This window comes from Felis catus, chromosome B4 (genome assembly GCF_018350175.1).
Source record: "Felis catus isolate Fca126 chromosome B4, F.catus_Fca126_mat1.0, whole genome shotgun sequence".
NCBI classification, from domain to species: domain Eukaryota; kingdom Metazoa; phylum Chordata; class Mammalia; order Carnivora; family Felidae; genus Felis; species Felis catus.
Genome location: NC_058374.1, coordinates 102,311,128 through 102,332,355, shown reverse-complemented (window position 1 = coordinate 102,332,355; position 21,228 = coordinate 102,311,128). Strand labels below are relative to the sequence as shown.

At 35.6% G+C, this 21,228-nt stretch overlaps 1 protein-coding gene across 4 annotated transcripts in view; it reads right to left on the bottom strand.

Annotated features, from left to right (window-relative positions):
- Window positions 1-21,228, bottom strand: part of SYT1 (synaptotagmin 1) — a 558,583-nt gene that overhangs the window by 426,147 nt on the left and 111,208 nt on the right. For 3 of the 4 annotated variants that reach the window (XM_011284134.3, XM_011284136.3, XM_011284135.3), the window contains exon 2: window positions 2,202-2,322. The gene's annotated coding sequence lies outside the window, so the exon portion shown is untranslated. Of the gene's footprint in view, window positions 1-2,201; window positions 2,323-14,725; window positions 14,811-21,228 lie in introns of all 4 variants that reach the window. The other variant, XM_019835264.2, reaches the window with a different exon arrangement.

Below are 21,228 nucleotides of genomic sequence, written 5' to 3'. Positions count from 1 at the left end.
ACCTAACCATAAGCTCTCTGTTTTCATGGCTCAGAAGACAATTCTTTGTCCTCAACTCCCACTTAAGTGTATAAAGTTGGCAAACAAGGTATGCTTTGTTTCCACTAAAAAAAAAAAGTATGAGAAAATTCTCTTACTAGAATGAGACATCATAGAAATGTTCACTTATGAATAAATGGGAGCCCTGAACCCAAAAGGTTTAACTTATTTGCATCAATAAATTGTATTTTCAAACTTCAACACCCATAGGAGTTGGCTCAATGGAAACCATAACAAAAGTACATGTTGGAATTCTTAACAAAGTGGTGCTTATTAAACATATCCAATGGTGAAAGAATAACTTGCTACTCAGAAAGCTTTGTGAGACTGAAGATTCAAATGAGAAAATGATTGTACAAATTATGAATTTAATACTTTTTACTATTATACACTTATTAGCAACTTTGGAAAGCTTTTAAATTAATAGACATTCATATCCTTGACATCCCTAACACTGATTTTTAAATTTCGATATATTTAATATACATATGAAAGAGGAAATAAACAGTCTAAAATTCCTTGTACAGTCTCAGTAAATATAAATATGTAGGAAACAATTTTGATGTTTTATTTTTGATATCAATTCTATTTTTGACATCAATTTTATAATGGTTTCCTTTTAGCTGTTTCCTTGCTTTCAAATTGTAGAGTAGAGGTTCTTAAACTTTGGAGTTGATTGGAATCATCTGATATATATATATTTAAAATGCTGGTTCTAGAGCCTGCTCCCAAAGATTTTTATTTAAGTCTTCCATGGAACCCAGAAATAAATGTTTCTGTAGGTTGGCTTCAGGTTATATTTTGAGATGTTTCTCAAACTAATTGTTCATAGAAGGCATTAAGGAAAATAAAACAACTGTTTTATGAACTGTATGGTAAGAATCATGCTGCCAGAAAATCAGCAAATGTCCTTCATCATAAAGTTATTGAAATAACCATTATACGTTCGCACTGTGAAAATTATTTCCCAGGAAACTGAAGTACTTGTGATTTTGGATATATACCTTTTCAGATCCACTTTAAGAGTCCATGTAAAGAAATTATGAGAATTAGAAAAAAAGTATGTTTGAACAGTAACAGCTGTAATCCTACCCTGAAGTTTCATACTGTATGAGAGACAGGACAAACTTTTAGTATTGACTCAGTTCATTCTGAAAAGGTGAAGGTCTTATGATTTATTTAATAAGTCCATGAGTTTATAAGAAGTGGTTTGCTTCTATGTAATTTTAGTATTGGTGACCTATTGTAACCAACTTCCTGAGGAAAAATGAGTAGAGAGGCAATATCTTGAGTGAAATAAAGTCCTGAAGACACAGTCTCCTACTCTGACATCCGTTCTCTTGTATTTGATGATAATAATAGGAAAGGCAATTCTTGAGGAATCCAGAACTTCAATAACACGGGCCTCCAAACAATGACTAATGAGATAATTTAATCACTCCAATTTACTTCACAGATTTGTGTTTATGCCTAGTGACAGTGTGTTAGAAATGACTTAGACCAAAGAAGCAATGTGATTGGTTAATGAAGAGTCTAAGAATGATAATTGAATTTGATGGAATTCATTAGTTAAGACATTCAAGCATATATTTTACAACCCCGATTATGTACTCTAACATATGTAATAGTCACAATGTGATACATGTACTTCGTTGTTGAACTAGGCACATATGAAAGAGGAAGACATAATATGGCGCAAAGAAATGTCAGCCTGACACAAATCTTGCCTCCACTCTCATCCCCTTCCCCAATACTCTTGCTGAAATATCATTTGTACATCAAGGCACAAAAGCACAGAGGCAGATGCCACGGCATATTCTTTCAGAATGCAAGGCTGCTCAAGATCATCTACAGATAATGAACCATGACAACTGCAGATTGGATGAGGTACAAAATGAAAGGGAGAGAAAGCACACATGTTATATAAGGGGCCAGTGCCCCCTCAAGTAAACTAGCACTTGAAGGGCATGAGTACTAGTAATAATTCCCACAGATGTGAAAAACACTAATATTTCCTTTAATATCCCGGGAGACTTTTTAAGGGAAAAACCCCTCAATCCCCTACACAAATGTGTTTTCCCCCCTCACCTGTCACGAGATATGCACAGGAATAGAGGGATGCATCAACAAAACCTATCAAAGTTTCTGTTTTTTCCATATACCTTAATCAGGCAGTTGTAACACAATGTCGAGGAGTGAAGCAAGAGGTAAATGGACAGCCTTCCAATCTCAATTCCGGCGTTTGTCACTCCAGCTCTTGCTGGGTCTCGTTTTTCTGTTTTCCTTTGAGAGAGAAAATAATAGAAATAATCCATGAAAATGCTGGCCTGCAACTCTGCACTTGCCTTTACTCCTGATCGGGGACGTTGACTTGTGCTTATGTAGCTCATTCATTATTCACGCTCTGCTCTGGCTTCCTCAGTTCCTGCTTGTGCTAGGTGCTCCAGGCTAAGAACCAATAAGTATGAATCATGCTGACATAAAGAAAAATCTAGAAGAATAAATGTTTCAAGAAAGCAAGGTTTTTTTTTGTTTTGTTTTGTTTTTTGTTTTTTCTTTTGCATTTCTTCTGACACATTCTCTTCAGTGGCATTGGTCTATTGAGGAGAAATAGCTTGGGCTGCCACTGAGGAGCCCAGTGGAATTACCAACCGCAGGGAATTATCTCCAAGCAATTCACACTTTGTTTTGCTAACAAGACGCCTTGTTAGGATACTGGAGTGCTATCCTTCTCTGGCAATGTTCCCCCACCTTTCAGAATTATTGAAAAGCTAACTGAATCTATTTTGATTTGTGAATCTCTTTGTAAGCACCAGCAGCTGCAGCAGTGCTAATAAAAAGGGAAAGCATTGCTATTTACCTAGGAAGGACACTGAAATACTGCACATACAAAAGCAACCGGGATGTGGCAGAGCTCTATGCGATATTTTAATAGTTCCCTTCCTTCCTTGCTTTGTTCTTTCCTCCCTCCCTTTCAACTCTCTTTCCCTCCATTCTTTTCTTCCTTTTCCTGTTCTCTTTCATACACTTCTAATGCATTTGTCTATTCTTTGACATAGAGCAACCTATTATATTTCAGGTCATTAAATAATGACTTTAGAATATGAGATCTCAAAATGCTTAGCAAAGGAGCATAATCCTTTCACATCCATAGAAACACAAGTAGGGAGACTTTGTTATCAGCTGGATCTTCTGGTACCAATTAAGAAGGGAGCCTTTGCAGATTCCAGTGGCTGTGATAACCAGTCAGACCATTCTGCTCCCTTTACAGTTTGGGTTTTAATTCTCCAGAGGAAGCTAACATGGCAACACCCTGTTATTTGAGGATTCAAGTTTTCCTACTACAAGAGAAATGAATACACAATCCCCTGCAGCTTTCATTATATTCTGAATAGAATTTTATAGTTCCTCAGCAGTTATTAAGGAGTCCTATTTGCCAACTAATGGACCTGAATGGTTCTGGCATAAATCCACGCAAGAAAATCTTCTGAAGGTTTATTGGGCTTGGGAAAACCTTTAGTCCTTGGTTTGAAGGAATAGATGCTGCATCAGAGAGCATTATTTCCTGAGTGGCTTCTGAGCTCCATTTTGCCTGGCCAGGATAGACAACAGAGTGTGTATTCCAGCTCAGGAGGTTTCCAATATAAGTACTTATTTATTATCTGTGATTTACTTTAATGAATATTAATTGAGCATTTAATATGAACCTTATTTTTTGGTCAGGTCTTAGGATAAAAAAAAAAGATAGTTTCTTGCCTTTGAAAGAGTTAGACAAATTCGGAAATAAAACAATTTATCATTATCTAAATTGATAAGAGCCACAATGGAGATTTAGAATATGCTAGGTGCTAAAGAAGGATTCTTTCCATTCTCAAGGAGAATTCCAATTTTTCATGTAGGAAATATTCCTAACACTGTGTGTTTATGCTAATATGTGTGTGTGCCCTTTAGAGTGCTAGGCATGAGGTGATCAAACAGTCAAGTCCTGGAATTGTTTAATGATTTACACAACTGTGGCTTTTCATAACTGGATCTTTTTTCAACAATGATTCCAAGAAAAAAAAAATTTGCCCACTAGAAAGCATTGAAAACCTTTCTCCCATAGCTACAGATCCCAGAAAGTATCTGATTCCTTAGAGAACATGGCCACCAGAGTCATTTGCTACATGTTGGAGAGCACACATGAGTTAGCAATATACACCCACTCTGGAAGCCAAATAGCAAAGATTAAAAACCATCTGTCATTGAGACTCTGAGCCTGCAAGCAAGCAAGCAAGCAGTAGACTTCCAGCAGAGTCTGGGGCCAGAACAGTGTGTGACACAGATTTAAAAACACAAGATTTGACCAGAACCATTTTTTCAGTCACAGGGTTTCAAAGGTATTACCAACCCTTACCAGAACCCACTTTGCCACGTGTTGTAAACCAGAGCTATTTCTTACGGCAATTCATTCTTCCTCTCACACTTTTCTAAGTGCTCATTTTGTGGCAAGCAGGGTGCAAAGACACCGAAAGTAAGTTGGCAAAGGAGAGAAGCAGCTGTGCCTAGGGCCCCCCCCTCACCCCGTGGAGCCCATAGGCTAATCAAGGAGACAGATGATAAATACACAAGGTGCATATGTCATTGCATAATTGGAATTGTAGTAAGTTCCTAAAAGGACAGGTAAAGTTGCTAGGCAAGTGACAGCCGGGAGTCTCATCCAGAATCGGCTTCCATGCAGAAATCACATTTAAGGATTAGCTGGATTTGGAGGTGGAGTGGGGTAAAGGGGTAGACTCAAGGTGGAACAATATGTGTGTTAAGTCCTGAGGCAGAAAGGAACTTCTCATGTTTGAGAACAGAAAGAGGTCAATGTGGTTGTAATAGAGTGGGCATAGAGAAGCATGGAGAGTGTTAAAGCTGGAGGCAGGTATGGGAACCATGAGAAGCCACTGAAAGATCTAATCCTTTTAGTTCCTGTTCAATAATAGAATAGGGTAGATGGGGATATTTATCATGATTTAAAACAATCTACCTAGCCTCAGAAGTAAAATTTATCATTTTGACTTAGGAATTACTTTTCTGGCTCACTGATGTTAAGTAGGGTGATTTGTTTTCTTTTAAATAATCCTGTATTTTCCTTCCTAGTACTTATTACTATACGTATATGCTTGCTTGTTTCCTTCTTTTGCCACCACACCTCGTCAAAAATCTCGGAGAGCTACAGCTTTATTTATTTTTTCACTTTGGTTCACTGATAAGTATCTAAGGCCTGGAACATCATCTGGTATAGAATGTGTAGATGAATGGATAATTCTGAACATTGCCTCCCAGATGCTGGCAATCAGCAATCATTTAGTTACTTTCACGTGAGGTCACCTTCGCATGGTAACACCATGTGCTCTTGGTCATATGTCATTAAAAACAGTCTTTAGAGTTGTTGTAACTTATGGGAAAGGTCTAAATAAAACCCGTTTGGGTAAAGCAAATGTATGAAAAATAAAAGGTGAGGAGGTTAACATGAAAGCATAACACATTGTCCTAACTAATGTACATCTCTTAGACTGTAGTTTGGTCATTATAGACTAAGATGCAATCATTTTTCAGCAAACTATTTTCATAGAACTATAGATTCTTTGGTTATTATTGGTTTAGAGATGGATACAGACTCTCTTACACTCTATATTTGGCAGAGGAACTTAGTGCACTATACCATAAACCAAATATATGTACTTTAAATTTTGTAATATTAAGAGATTATATATATATATATATATATATATATATATATATATATATATATTTAATGTTTATTTTTGAGAGAGAGAGACAGGGAGCATGTGAAGGGGAGGGGTGGAGAGACAGAATCCCAAGGAGGTCTGTGCTGTCAGTGCAGAGTCCAACCTGGGGCTTGACCTCACGAGCCGTGATATCATGACCTGAGTTGAAATCAAGAGTTGGACGTTCAACCGACTGAGACACCTAGATGCCCCAAAGATTATATTCTTATGGCACAGGTATAAATTAATAAAAGTTTGTAGAAAGGCAAGTTATGAATTTTAATGGACTGTTTCTGCAGAGTGAGAGGTTTCTTAATGTAGCAATTATTTTCTTCTATTGAACATATGTACTATAAATTTTACTGGGTTAGATATAAATTGCCTTAATATACCAAACATCTTAAATAATCTAGAGGAACATGCTTAAGAAATGGTTGTCTAAGAAAACCTGCCAAAGTTATTTGCTTATGATGACTTTAATTTTGACTTATGTATTTTCATTTTTTTTGTAGTATAATTTTTGAAAGGCTAATTGGAGTCTTGCTTTAATATGGAATATTAACTTTATAATAGTCAATGTAGGTTCAAAGGTTCAGTAAACCTTTGTAAAGAAAATATAAAAGATTTGTTTATGATGCATTCATTACCTTGGGTTTTTGACCTTACATATACGCAAATCACAGACAATATACCAGTAAGTTACCCAAAACCTAAAAATTTAAAAGATAATGACATTCAAATATCCCTTGTGCCAATATGCCCGAGAGAATATTTGCTAGAAGAATACTGTCTGCAATGGACAAAGGCAAAAAGTAGGGGATGAAGTATCACAGATAGGCTTTTACTTGGCACCGTTCAAGTGAAAAAAAAATTTTTCCCAGTGAAAACAATAATTTAGGTGAAAATGTTTGCAAATTGTGTTTGAAATATAGAATTCAAGCATACTTTAGGGATTATGTGGTTCTTGGTTTCATTACCTATTTGTGGAGACTACAGGCCCAAGAAGTTTGCAAACTCCCTAAAATACTAGGTAAAACTACATTTATGTACTTGTTCATTGATGCCAGATTCTCACAAGAAGTCAGTAATTCCCCCCCTAAAAATATTCGGCACTGGAAATTCACTTGCCCAGGCAAGCTTATTAGTAGCATAGCGGAAGCTGCCACTCATGTCTTGATTCTCAATCCAAGGAGGGAAAAGTGCCTTTTTCATCATAGACTTCATATTTCCTTGTTATAACACATGATCCAAGTCAAGCCAACATGGCACTTGACTTTTCTCTAGGAATATAGAGTTAAAACAGCTTACAAGACTTAAACAAATATTTGCTCTATTGTTAGAATTTGTTTGTTTGCTTTTTGGTAAAAATGGCAGGGAGAAGTCCTTGTACCATATTCGTCAATCCGAGATGAAAGCCACAAAAATTTTTATGTAATTTTTTTCTTTTGAATCAATCAGAAAAAGTGAGTTTCAACCCCTGGCTGTCCTGTTCGATTTAATCCGCAAAACAATGCCCTCTACTTTCATCTTTTTTTTTTTTTTCTTGAAGTCTCAACATAGAATACACTATGAATTTTAACAACCTGTTTTTGTTCAACTGATTGCCTTCAGTTTCTCTATGCGACAAATGAAGATATATTTGCAAAAATATATATATATATATTCAAGTTTTATTTTAAATTATTCAAGAGGTTTGGACTGCTTTATAAGATAAATTTGGTTACGAAAGGAATCTAAAGATCTGCTAAAAGTAGCCAACATGCATATGATCCACTGACAATTGTTAGTGGTATATTAATTTCCAGATACCTAATAAGAGCAAAAATAGTAACAGTTGACCACTGTGGCCATATAGGTGAACTCTGCTCTGAGGTGAAGGTAAAAGTTGGGAGAATAGATTTAGGAAAAAACACATGGCCTGGAAGGTATATGTTAAAAATGCATTATTAAATACAAATATAGGTGTGTGTGACAGAGAGAGAGAGAGGGAGAGAGGTACATATACGTATAAGGCTGTATGTGTATACAGAAAATGCATTTTAGGAGATTAAAGCCAAAGTAATTAATTCTACAGCATTTAGTCACAGTCTCAATTTAGCAATAATTCTTGGATTGAATAAACAGAGAGATTAAAAATGTACTCTGCACAGCAATCAATTGCTCCAGTTCCAGCAGACTCTCTGATATGTATGAGTGGAGCGGGGAAAGAGAACAAGCCAGAATTTGTATGCAAGGTTGGAAATCTAGAGATACAAAATGTAGAACCAGAAGAACACTGACATATTCTTAAGTTTTCTTTAGTTGTTTGTTTCAAAAGCTACTCTTTTAATAAATTTTTCAATAAGGCATAATCATTAATAAATTTAAACTTTTAAATAGTTTGAAATAACATTTGCATTGTTATCAATAACTATTACTACTTTACTATGAATTCAGTTTAAGAAAAAATAAATGGAATCTTTTTTTTTAATTTTTTTAATGTTTAGAAAGACAGAGACAGAATGGGAGTGGGTTAGGGGCAGAGAGAGAAGGAGACAGGATCCGAAGGAGGCTCCAGGCTCTGAGCTGTCAGCACAGAGCCCGACACGGGGCTTGAACTCAAGAGCTGTGAGATCATGACCTGAGCCAAAGTCGGACGCTCAACTGACTGAGCCATTCAGGCACCCCCTTTCTTGTTCTTTAAAAAAAGTTTTTTTTGAATGGAATCTTGTATAAAAATTTTTGAGTAATATTTACTGTAAAGGAGTGAATTGATCTTTCAAAGACTTATTTTTGGTTGTCATCAGGTCTGTCTTCAGACAGCTTGAATTCAAATCCAAGCTCTAATACTTCCTAGCCATATTTCTCAATTTCCTCATCTAAAAAAAAAAAAAAAAAAAAAAAAGGATGTAGGGACACGTGGGTGGCTTCCTTGGTTGAGCATCAACTCTTGATTTCATCTCAGGTTATGATTCACTGTTGGCCTTGAATTGATTTGGAGGCCCATGTGGGGCTCAGTGCTGACAGCACAGAGCCTGATTGGGATTCTCTGTCTCCCTCTCTCTCTAACCCTCCCCTGCTCACACTCTATTATCTCTTTCTCTCTCAAAATAAATAAACATTTAAAACATTTTAAAAAGGATATAATAATTCTCCAATATTATTGCTGAGAGGATTGGATAAATAATTCAATTAACATATTAGCACATACTAAGTCCTATTGGGTTAGCTATTGTTAGTGTTACTATCATTATTGATAAAATAATAATAATGTTATTTTATTACTTTGGGAGAGAGAGACAGAGAATCTCAAACAGGCTCCACTCTGTCAGTACAGAGACTGATATGGGGCTCAAACTCCTGAACCTCGAGATCATGACCTGAGCTGAAACCAAGAGTTGGATGCTTAACCAAATGAGCCACCAAATGATCCAGGTGCCCCTAAAATTATTCTTTTGAATATGAAGTTAACACAAATTCAGATTTGAAAACACAACACCCTACAGGTTCCCATTATTAAATGCTGAAATATAATTACGGTATATTGAAGTGTACATCATTGTACTAATTTTTATTTCATATTTTTTATGTACCTGCCATATATTCTTATGTTGCATCTAAGTCTCCTGAGGACAAAAATATCATTAACTTTTCCCTATCTCTTGTCTTCTGTCTCTCCTGTTTTTTTTTTTTTTTAAGATTTTATTTATTTGGGAGAGTGAGTGAGTGAGCGATCGAGGGGCAGGGAAGGGGCAGATAGAAGGAGAAAGAGAGAGAGAATCCCAATCCACACTGCCAGTACAGAGCCTGACATGGGGCTCAAACCCACAAACTGTGAGATCATGAACTGAAATCCAGAGTCATCCAAGCACCTCTCTTTTTTCTTTTATAGCAAGACATATTTATTGAGCACCTAGCTTGTGGCAGGCACTTTTGTAGGTCTGAAGTGGAAAGGGCAAGCAAGACAGATAAAACCTCTGCCTTCATGTTGCTTAAGTTCTTGTAAAATTCAACTAAAACTCTGTTGCTCTTTGCTAAATTCAGTATCGATGCCAATGTTAGGAGCACCAAATACAAAAATAAAGACATAATATTTTAGAAAATGTATTTCAATGCAAGTGATTGCAAAAGATGTAAACTTTCATAACAAAGCAACAAAATCATGAAAAATTAACTACAGTAATGAAGGTGGGTATACTGTTGGTGGAATGGCTATATATTATCTTCTGGTAAATTTTAGCTTTTTTTCATGTAAGTAAGCACTAAATAAATTAGATTAGAAAAGTTTATAGTGGAGCCACAATAAAAGTTTTTTAAATTTATGGAAAGGGCTGTATACTTTGATGAAAAAAGATTTTAACAATAAATTAAATTTTAAGAAATTTTAAAGTGTATTCTATAGTATAATAGTTTATTCTGAACAAAATATTTAGCACATCCTCCATTTTTATGTCCTATTATCAGTGTCAGAAGGATCCATATATGAGAAAACCCAGACACAGCAAGTATAATGCAATAGAATAAGGAAGTCTCTATTGAAATAACTTGTTCATGTAATAATAACCACAAACTTTGATTTTAAACTTCGTAAATTGCCTTTTTTTAAATTTTTTTTTCAACGTTTATTTATTTATTTTTGGGACAGAGAGAGAGCATGAACGGGGGAGGGGCAGAGAGAGAGGGAGACACAGAATCAGAAACAGGCTCCAGGCTCTGAGTCATCAGCCCAGAGCCTGACGCGGGTCTCGAACTCATGGACCGCGAGATCGTGACCTGGCTGAAGTCGGACGCTTAACCGACTGCGCCACCCAGGCGCCCCTAAATTGCCTATTTTTAAATGATCTATCTTCTATTTATTCTTTGTATAAAGATTTTTTAAAAGCTCAATTAATGACTGAACCATTTGTTCATAATACAGATAAAATTTTAGAAAGACTAACACTAAAGAGCTACTTTACTTTCATGGTTTTTAAAATATATACATATAAATCAGTGAAATAGGTTTATTATGAAACATCTTAGAACTTTAGGAAATACAATGTAAGAAGATGTGAATAATTACCTAAACTTACTATAGAACATATCAATTTCAGTCTAAAGCTTTGTAATCAATACAGTGTCATGTACAAGGAGATAATATCTCTTGGTTGAGAATCTTGGATAATTAAATTTATCTAGTGATGTCTTTGATCTTCAAGCCTCCAGTTTCTAACATGTGGTTGAAGGCTAGTGGATTGTTTATGAAGTCCTTACTATCCTACGAGGAAGATAACACTATTGTTCCCATTTTACAGATGAGAAAACTCAGAAATAGAATGATTATATAACTTGATCAAAGTCATACTAGTGAGAAGTGGAGTTGAGATTTAAACTCCATCTATAAGGTTTTTAGGCTAGTGCTCAATGATATGACACTGTGCTGTATTTCTCAACGTATGGCCAAAAGATAGGAGTACCTACCTAAATTGGCTCATTTTTTATGATACAGCTGAAATAGTATGTGGATGATTTATTTTAATTTAGGCAGAGTTTTATACTTTATTTTCCAACACAATATGCCCCAAACTAAAACCAGCTCCCTCAGTCTTATTTCCTCCATTTCTCATTTGGTCACGTGTTCATTCATTTATTCACTTAGGTAGAATTTGTTGACATACAATGGGTTAAACACAAATACCCTTCCCTCTTTCTGTAACCAGCCACAAGTCTATCAATTCTTTCTTCTTCATGTTTCTAGCAGCAACTTGCCTTTTTCTCTCCCTTTTGACCATTAATAGATTGAAACCAACTCAGGTCTTTATCACTGGATTACACCACCACCTCTGGAATAATCTGCTACCTATAATCTATTCCTACACAGCAATATCAGATTAATTTTCCCAAATACTTGAATATACAACAACCATTATCAGCAGAGAAGGTACCAGTTTAAAGAGCAAAAGACATGGAGTCGAGGGAAACTTAGAAGTTTTCTCCCTGAAGATAATCTTGATCCCCTGCCCACACATTCTTCATAAAGTATCCAGTGAAAATGCAAAGCTAAAAATGCAAAACTGATGAATTATGTTACTTCCCCATTCAAAATCTTCAAGGCTCACTTTTTCTCTGAGGCTATGTCTTAGTTCCTTATGCTTAAAAGACTATCTCTTGGACCCTGCCAACTTCTCCAACCTCGTTTCCCCATGCTTCCCTCAGTTGTTATGTCCTGGTCAAATTGAACTTCTAGAACAAGTCAACCTGTTTCCTTTAATTTTCATGGGACAGCTTCCTTTTCCAATTCTTTACTATGGTCTCGCTGGACTTCCTGGCCTTATCTACCATTCTGTCGTCCTCGGTCTTCTCTAGACACATGGGCCATTTTCTAAATCTTTCCCTGGATATTTGCATGGCTTATTCCCTCAGTTTAGTCTAAGGGCCCCAAATAGACTACTCTTCTGTGGACCTTGAGTTAAAAATCCTACTCTTCATCTATTTTCTACCAGTTTACAAACCAGTTTAATGTTCTTAATACTACACCAAAATTTTAATTCCACCTTAACTATCCTTTTAATCATATGCTCAGCTTTCTCCTCTCCACTGTAATGCTTTAATAGTAAACTTTTCTGCATTTACTTCCATATAGCTTTTAAATCTTTAGCAATCTGGCTTCCCCATTCATTCTACTTGTCATGAACCTCATGACTGTCAAATCCAACATCAGTTCTCCATTTTTGACTTCTCCACATCATTGAGATTGGTGAGGACCATTTTCAGGATATTAAAGCTTTGATTCTGAATTAGTGCACACACTGTGTGTGTGTGTGTGTGTGTGTGTGTGTAGTTCAGTGTTTTATTTACGTCTGTTTCTGCTTACTCTTCCTTTAGCATATCCATGTTTAATTCCAAGGTTTTCTCTTCAGCTCTCCAGTGCTTCTATATTCTAGCACATACTCCAGTATTTTCAAATATGGCTGCTTTGCAGACTATCCCTAGCATTAAATATTTAGCGTTGGCTTCTTTACTATACCCTAGACCCAAATTTCCTCCTGATGGCTATCTACTTATAAATGTCCTCCTGGCATTATGAAACCCCCTAGCTATAAGTGAAATGTTGAGTACTTCCCCACAGCTTTTCTTATTTTGTGTTCCCTAACCCAGTATTTGATAAGAAAATTTAAATTTATATTTGATTCCACCTAATTTCTACTCCTACATCTGATTAAGTGTCACATGTTATGAATTGTTCCCCTGAAACGTCCCTGGTATTCTTTCCCTTCTATTCTATCAGCCCACTAGCTAATACAGGCCCTTATCATGTTATTGCTTATATGTGCTTTAGCTTCATAACTGATGTCTTCCCTTTAATATCCTGCCACTTCAGTACAAGCTCCACATCTCTCTGCCCTCTAGCCTTGCTCTCGCTACACTTATCAGAGCACTTTGTACTGCTATTAAAAGACTTTATTTTTCCAAATACTGCAGTTGATTGCATTCACGTCTGTTTTTGCCATCAGATTATTAATTCCTCAAGGGCAGAAGTGGTATCTTAGCCCCTTTTATATCCTCCACAGTGTCACCTTGCCCACAGTATGCACTTAATAAATGTTTGTTATATTGAGATAAGATATGTGAGAAAAAACAATTCAGTGAATATGTCATCACTATACAAGGCTTGCTGAAATGTTATTCTCTACTGGGACATAAGAAAATAACACCATATCATTGTTCCTAATAGTCTATGCTCAATATTGGCTAATATTTTATTTATTATCTTTGGTATTTAAGTTTTAGAATAATTGTTCAGTAGCATACTGGAAGAATTAAAGAGTAGAAGCATATATTGACTTAGTATTCATGAAATACAAAAATCAATGATTTCACTTAAATTTATCTCAATACCTCTGTATAAGACAATGCTTTTAAGAACATTAACCTTCTTGAGTTTTTTATTTGTGTAAAAAGAAAACAGAAGGAATAGTCCTTTTCCAGTATCATATCCAAAAGCTATAAAAAGGAATTAATTCATATGCTTGAATTGTGATCATACTTCTGGTTTCTAGCTAAGTCTCTATAAATAGGTAGGTGACTTACCTTGTCAACGTTTTTATTCTGACTTATCTGAAACAAGTAATATGATGGATGGATTTGCCATATATGTTGTAAAAGCTAAAAATGTGTTGTAAAAGCAAACTATTCTCTATAGATTTCTCAGAAAATAAATCAGCAAGATGATGTAATATAAAGACTGTGGATCCTTAGAATTAGACAGACTTAGAGTTGAATTGTGACTTTAACACGTACTAGCTCAGAAGTCTTCAGAAAAAATTTAAACTCTTGAGTTTTCTCATTTTTAAAATAGTGATAATGGCACCAGTCTTAGAGTTATAGGAATAGAATAGATAAATAGGCCAAATAATTAAGATATATAAATGTTTAGTGCTCAGCACATGCTGGTTCCTTTTCAGTATCTTGTCTTTCAACAGAACAGTAAACAAAGTAAAAAAAATATGACCTCTGAATTAATAAAGTGTTCATTATATTCATTTTTTCCAAGAATATTTTTTGATGGTCTACTAGATTCCAGGCAACATGGTGTCTTAAACAATAGAGTATAATGTGGTTAAGACCTAGAGCTGACACTAGAGCCCTTACTATATGTGATCACTGGTTAGTGGCTGATCCCATTTCCCACCTGTGATAATCATTTTAGATGTTAAGTAGCATTAGTACTAGATATAGATTTGAGGGGGAAATGTACTCGATTTCAACTTAAGTAGCCTCTATTTGAAATACCGGCAGGTTAGCCAAGCACAAATATCTAGTAGGAGGCAGGAATAGAGGATTATAGACTATATGCTCTAGGAAAGTAGTGGTTATGTCCGGTTTGCTCACTATTATATTCCCCTGTGCTCAGAGTACTGATCAATCAGTAATAAGAACAATGACCGCAAAAGTAACACAACACTTACCATGTGCCAGAATCTGTTCCAAGGATTTTACATATGTAGTTCATTTAGCTTGTATAATCATACTATGGAGTAGGTGCCATCTTTTCTGACAAGAAAATGAGGCACAAACATATTAAATAACTACTTCAAGGTCACACAACCAATAAATAAAGCTGACATTTGCACCCAAGCATTTTGACCACAAAGCCCATGCTCTCAACTATTCTCCCTAATCTGCAAAACTAAGGAACAAAGAACAGATTGGGGAGCTAAGGGTAGAGATTTGAGATGGTTCATATATAAGTGAAAACAACAGAATCAGAGGGGATAGCTGAAATCTCCGAAGGATCTATAAAGAGAAAGAAGAGAAAATGGCTGAGTATCCTTAAGGAACACTAACGTTTAATCAAAGGAAGATGACTGTGTTGGAGGACAAAGGAGGAGAAACTTCTGGAAGTAGAGTGTGTGTCAATAAGTTAGAGATTCAAAGTACATCTCCTGGAGAGTTATTTCAGAGGCAGAATGAGAGAGGACACCGAATGGGGAATGGAAGAGAATGTACTGGTGTATCATGACACAGAGAATAGGCAGAGCAATACTTTTCTGTGTGTGCTGCTAATTGTTACTCAGAGGACATTAGTAGTGTGGGACATGTAGCATATAGATCAACTAGCATTTTCAGGAACTAAAAATAAGACATCTCTTGCCGACTTAAAAAGATCCCAGTGTTTAATTCCTAGTTTCTAAGAAGTAAGTCAGACAATATGCTTTTTTCAAGATGGTGGGTAGCTAAAATATAGAAGGAGGTAAAAGTGAATAGTAAATTCTTGAAGGATTTGAAATTACGAACAATATTTTAAAGTTTAGATACAAGATTAGGAAAAATTTGTCATTTAAGATTGGGTCTCATTTCCCTTTTATCTAGTGCAAGTGAAAGAATTCCCCTCCATAGAATATCAGAATTTATGGGCATTACTAGTAATTAATAATAAAATCTCGTCGTTATGTCAGAAGCGTATAGAATTCTAAATTCTTCATGTTCATTTGGTAACAACGACCCTGTTACATATCAAGTCCAGTGGCTACATCTTTCTTTCTTCCACCTTAAGAACAGAAGAAAACTCATCAGCTTTGGGGCCCAAACATTTTTTTTCCAAAGGAATTCTTTTTTTCTCACAGCTCCTCATTGTAATCAACTTACGCGGTTGTGAGAGGGGACTCAGGCAATTGCAGAAGATTAATATTGTAAAGCATACACACAGGTATGACCATAGTTTCACAACATCATCTTCATAGCACAGTACAGCATGCTTACTGTTGTGAACATTCATATAGATTTGATAAGTGCACGCAGTTCGTTTTTGGATAGCTAAGTTTTGAACCTTATCTCAAAATCTCCCAGAAATTTTAGAGAGGATATATGAACTTCCTATCCTTTTATTGTAAATTAACTCTAAACCTGAAAAAAAAAAACAAAGTAGCAGACAAAGGACCTGTTTTTCCTATTAACCTGGTGAGAATTTTTAAAAATTCATATACATGAATTTGAATTAAAAAGAAATTGAGTTTGTACTTTATTTTAATGCATAACTAGTTCATATAGAGAGGAAACTAATGAAAACAGTTCAAATTATCCTTTAGCACAGAGCTTCTGAGAAAATATACATTTAATTAATGATCTAATTATAATTAAAAATTAGTTAGGCAAGGTTTGGAAGGGAAAGTCTTCCAGGGTGATGGTTCAGCATGTGCAAAGGTCCTGAAGTGACTGCGGTTCTAACCAAGGTAGTTGAACCACAGAGAGCAAAGGGAGAGAGGGGAGCCACAAAGTTGGAAAGGTAATGAGAATACGTATGTCATAGCAATGATTTTAGACTTTTTTCTTGTACTTTATAAACAAAAAATTTTGGGGGGGGAGTAACTTGATCAGAGTTGAATTTTCAAAACACTGCTATGGCATGGTGAATAGATTTCAGAAAAAAAAAATAGAGAAGTTATACATTGCTTACTTCCAAACGAACCATATCTACTGTTCTTATAATAAGCTAATTATTATTTTTTAAAGTTTTAAGGACAGCTTGCCTTTAGAATATCCTATATAGATTAGGACTGAGATTAGGACTGAGAATATACATAGGCCAGCTTCTCCCCTCCCCCCCCCCCCCCCCCCCCCCCGCCACTCACATATATCCATTCATTACATTTTTCTAATCTCTTTGCAAAGCTGACGTATTGGCTCAATGTAGTAGTTAGGTCTTAAAATTGAGTGTCACTACTAGAAAACTAGCTTAAAGTTTATCAATCATTTATAGGCTACACAGGATAGCCTTGCATGGAGGAAAGTAAACATAATTCACTTCTGGAGTGATTATGATACTAATTATAATACCAAAAAAGAATGCTCTTGAGTCATTACTGTGTGCCAAGCAGTGTTCTCAACACTTTACCTTGTATTGTTATTTAATCTTTGTAAAAATTCTCTGATTCCTAGGTATGCATGATCTAGTATATAACTAACCTCCTTGAGACTGCCTAAATTATGTGACTCAAATTTTTGCATGGACAATCCATATCAGCACAGTCCAAAAGTATGAAGTAAGCAAAACCAAATTAATAAATCTCAAAATTCCCTCCCGCAAAGGGAGAGAAATCCTATAAAACAACAAAAAAACCACAATCTGATACTTTGATCTCAATAAACTTTTTAAAAATGTCAATAATTTCCTCTAACAAAACTATAGGAATGTAACAATATTACGTTTCGTCTCTGGTTCTGAGGAATATAAGAATCAAAAGGTTTTACTATGAAGTTACTCAAGTATGGCATCAGGGACTTGGTTGAGGGGATGTGATAATTTACTAAATATGGCATGCCAAGCAGAAAAGATGCATTCATTGCCTCAACTATTATTCTCGTTCAATTATAGAACTTACATCTTCTGGAAAATGACTGTTTTATCTGGTGCTAGGTGTCCTGCCAAAATAGTTTTCAAGTTACCATTAGTGATACATTAAGAAGTGCTCATTAAAGTAATGCAGCCTTCGCCTACCTTCTCATTTTTCTTACATGACATACTGCCTGTGATCCAGAGAGCAGACTACTTTGGGACACATGGTTGTAAAATTAACATCTCCACTTAGGAAAACAAAGGGGATACAATCAACATCTTTAAAGACACAAAGGCAGTCGACTGGGTCAACATGAACTTGATCGCAGCAATCTTGAATCACTAGAATTTAAGGGACTGACAATTGTTTAGAGCTTGAAATAGCAACCTTAAGACAACAGCAAATACTGAAATTCCACACAATGGGCATTTCGAGTATAGAAACACAGAACTCCAGAGAGGTAGAATGAAAACAGAAGAATCTTGGAAGAGAACTTCAGATAATTAGTAGATGACAAATTTATATGGGGCTACAAAAATTAGAATTCCATTGGTTTGTACCGCTTTCTGCCTCCACTACCTGTTCCTTAGCCAGTATGTGGACACAGACACAGACCACTGGGCTAACAGAAATTTTTGCAAATCAAGTATAAACTAATATATTTAGTTCTACAGGGAAAGACATAGCAGGTTATTCTTTAAAAATTTTATCTAGCCTACTTTTCCTCATTTGAAATTCTTCAGAAGTGTGCCTCATTCCACATCTCACCGAAACCATCCCTAACCTTACTGATCTAAGTGAGAGTCACTTCTATATACTTCAGAGCATCCCATGACCCTCTCCTAATGTGATACTCATGCCACTGTTCCGCCCTGGCATCTTTACTTGCTGGTCTTTTCCAGTAGAGTGCGATGTCCCAGAGGCAGGGAGCATGTTAATACATCTGTTCGTTACACCTAGCTCACCAAATGGTTTCATTAACTGTTAAATGATCTCACTTCTTTTTTAAGATAAAGAACTAGGTGACAAAAAAATGATTCAGAAAGGTGTTTTTATTCTCCAAACTATTAAACATGTTTATCCATTAAGGGAACAAGCATTAGCTTTGCGGATCACTGAAGTGCCAGATCGTTGTACACATGTGATTTATAGCAGAAAATATTTTTTTAAATTCCCTAAAATTTATGCCAGTACTTAAAGTACTTATTAAGAGGAAATCTGGAAAGGCTAAAGGTTAGAAATAAATCTAAAAGATTGGATTAGAACAAGGTTAACACCCAAAATAGTTAAGATTTCTTTTGCCGCCTTCTTTTATTTTCTTTTCTGACCAGCAAAACTCCCAACACAGCATACAAGCAGTTAAGGTGCCATTTTTTTTTATGTTCCTTTACTAACGTTTTGACTATTAGACTATAAAATAAACATAAGACTTTATGGTTTCTATGGCTTCCTATGGTTTCTCGAAATCACCAGTAGTGTTTGTTCTTTGAGTCTTGTAGCTCACACTTTTTAGAACTACATTCCTCAGAAAGAGAACAACTTCATGTGGCTCCCTGATCATGATAGAACGTTCAAATGCACTTACATTTCCAAAGGACATGGAAGCATTTTCAACTGCTACCTCACCTCTCCACGGAGTCCCTCCCAAGCTTAATGCGGTTGCAACACAGCCATCTATTAGTCTGAAACAGGGTAGAACCCAGTGGCATTCTGTGAGGGGCACATGCTTTCTAAGGAAGCCCTGACACATGGGCACCTGGGTGGCCCGTGGGTTAAATGTCCAACTCTTGATTTTGACTCAAGTCATGATCTCATGGTTCGTGAGTTCGAGCCCCTGCTTGGGATTCTCTCTCCCTCTCTCTCTGCCCCTCCCCCGCTTGCTCTCAAATTAAAAAAATAAAAAAATAAAGCCTTGACATCTGTTGTTCTGTAATAAGAATAGAGCCTGTATGTTTGATTACTTCTTTTTAGGAGCCTCTTGTAACAACTATCCACAGAATTATTGCATCTCTTAACCTCTCTCGTTTGTGTTCATGTAAAATAATCTCTTTAGTGGAGTATAGCCTCATTTACATTTTGAGGTAGCAGTATCAATTCATAAGCGGCATGTTTGTAATAACAGATGGGTGCAGAAGGATTAAGGGACATTTGAGACACAACAAAATCAATATTTTTATGTAAGGAAGCTTTTTAATTATAGTCACTCTTTTTTAAATTTTTTTAATGTTTATTCATTTTTGAGAGACAGAGCGTGAGAGGGGGAGGGGCAGAGAGAGAGGGAGACACAGAATCTGAAGCAGGCTCCCAGCCTTCAGCACAGAGCCCAACGCGGGGCTTGAACTCACAAACCTCAAGATCCAGACCTGAGCCAAAGTCGGTCACTCAACCGACTGAGCCACCCAGGCGCCCCAAATTATAGTTACTCTTAAGTAAGATTACTATTTCAATAACTCTAAACATTTAAAAATATTTATTTGCAGTTACATATAATTGTACTATAAATACATTTATAATATACATGTTTAATAAGAAAATCTTTCTTCTGGCTGATTCAATACTTCTAGAACATTCCCTAAAAATTCCAAAAAAAATGGAGCTTCTATTAGATAACACACACAGCTTTCTATCAGCTTGTAAAAAAACAAAATAACTGAATAATTTGCTGAAAAAAAACCTGAGAGAATAAAGTTTAAAATTAGCATATTATAAGGATAAATATTTAAATATAAAATAATTTCACATATATTATGTACAATGGACCCTTTGGTCCTAAAAATATTTTCCTCAATTGATAATAAATGGATCTTGAATGTTTTCACACTTGCACAAATGACAGAAAATGAGATTATAGTATAGTGTTCTTTCTTTTGTTTAAATGATAGCTGCGAGTAATAAGACTCAATCACTAGAAACAATAATTCATGCTATCCTGAATGATCTTTGCTGTGTGCCTGAACTTGCCCGGTAGGGACTAGGTAAGAATTGTACCATGAGAATATAGAAACAGAACAAATGTCAAGGAAATGACTGACAAACTTCTGCTGTGTTTAGATTTGTGAAATAAATTAAAGAAGAATTTGAAGTACCTATTGATTCCTTGGTTTCCAAGTGACAGCTCTTGTGTGCACTGATTTTGTTGTGGTTTGGAGTTACCTGGGCCTCAGAAGCATAATCCATTTATTGAAGGGTACTTGGAGAAGGGAGATAAACCTTTATCTCTAACTGTAACTTTCTTCCCAAGGAAAGATGAAAGGTACACTCAAAAGTGGCTTTTCTTTTCCTTGGAAATTACAGTTTGAACAGAATTCGAAGAGGCTGTGATCTCAAATGAAGCTATGTAAGGATTTAGGGGATAAGAGAGGAAATTGAGGGAAAAGAAATGTCGAAGTTGTTTCTTATGATGTTTGAAAATTATCTGCATCCTAGAATATACATAAAACACAGGTTGAATAAATTAAAGTCTTATATGATTTTGTAACTAAATACAGTATAATGTTACTGCTTTTTCATATTTTGCAGGATCTCTGTATTTATATATTTGGGGAATATTTTTTAAAATAACTTATAAGACAAAGATCTTTTGTTTTGTTTTGAGCATACATACAATCTTGCAAATTCATCTGAGTCAAAGAAAA